The sequence below is a fragment of the Eublepharis macularius genome, chromosome 2, assembly GCF_028583425.1.
Source record: "Eublepharis macularius isolate TG4126 chromosome 2, MPM_Emac_v1.0, whole genome shotgun sequence".
NCBI lineage: Eukaryota > Metazoa > Chordata > Lepidosauria > Squamata > Eublepharidae > Eublepharis > Eublepharis macularius.
In genome coordinates, this window is record NC_072791.1 from 47,030,469 (window position 1) to 47,031,477 (window position 1,009).

The window sequence follows — 1,009 nt, forward strand, 5'->3', positions numbered from 1 at the left end:
GCTTACCCCAGGATGATGTTTTGTCATCTAAGATATTGACTCGAAAAAGTTAAATGCCAAAAGCCCGCACCAGACAAATAGCCCCTAAAACAACTGCATGCAAAATGAATCCCAAACATGTTGTGAATTTTTTAAATAACAATTCTCTGAATAATCACGTGCTATGTACTGTAAATTAATTACCGTAAAAAACTTAAAACACCAACACAAATGTATTTTAAGACAATCGCTTCGGGTTGTCTATACTACGGACAAACGTTCAGCGTAGCTTGAACAACAATAAAGAAAAAGCAGTCGCAAGCATTTCCGCCGGGCTGAGAAGCTCCCGCCGCTTCCTTTGCTAGCCTTGGCAGCCGGAGGAGGAGCCACGCCTCCGGCGCCAGAGGGAGGAGGCGGAACCAGATCGGCCGGCCCTATGCAGATGAGGCGCGGCAGGGCATTGTGGGGGAGCGGCCCCGGGGCGTATGCTGAAGACGGAGGGGGCCCGACTACGCTTTATACGCCGGCTTTCGGAGGCTGCGACGCGCCCCAAGACGTGGGCAGTCAGGGGGAGGGGCCGGCCGGTGCCCGCCGTATCTTCAATAGAAGTCGGAGGCGGTGGGTAGGGGCGGCCGGTCGGGCAGAAAGCATACTTACCTGGCAGGGGAGACACCTTGATCACGAAGGAGGTTTTCCCAGGGTGAGGCTCATCCATTGCACTGCGGGTGTGCTGACCCCTGCGATTTCCCCAAATGCGGGAAACTCGACTGCATAATTTGTGGTAGTGGGGGACTGCGTTCGCGCTTTCCCCTGACTTTTTTGGTACTAATAATAGAATTCATTTCTTCTTTATTTTCTGCTTGGTTTCTTACTTTTTTTACTCCTTTCCTTATGCTCCCCACCTTGTTCAGTGTTACCTGCGCTCAAGTCCCCTCCTACCGAGGGCGACCCTATAAATGAAAGACCACCAAAACATCCCATCATTAAACAGACTTGCTCAGATCTTGCAAACTGGAGGGCAGTGCCATTC

General features: G+C 51.3%; 1 non-coding gene across 1 annotated transcript; it reads left to right on the forward strand.

Moving 5' to 3' along the window:
• The first annotated feature begins 628 nt into the window (after window positions 1-628).
• Window positions 629-792, forward strand: LOC129325337 (U1 spliceosomal RNA). The gene has a single exon (XR_008596598.1). It is a non-coding gene; the product is annotated as a U1 spliceosomal RNA (small nuclear RNA).
• Window positions 793-1,009: the final 217 nt, after the last annotated feature.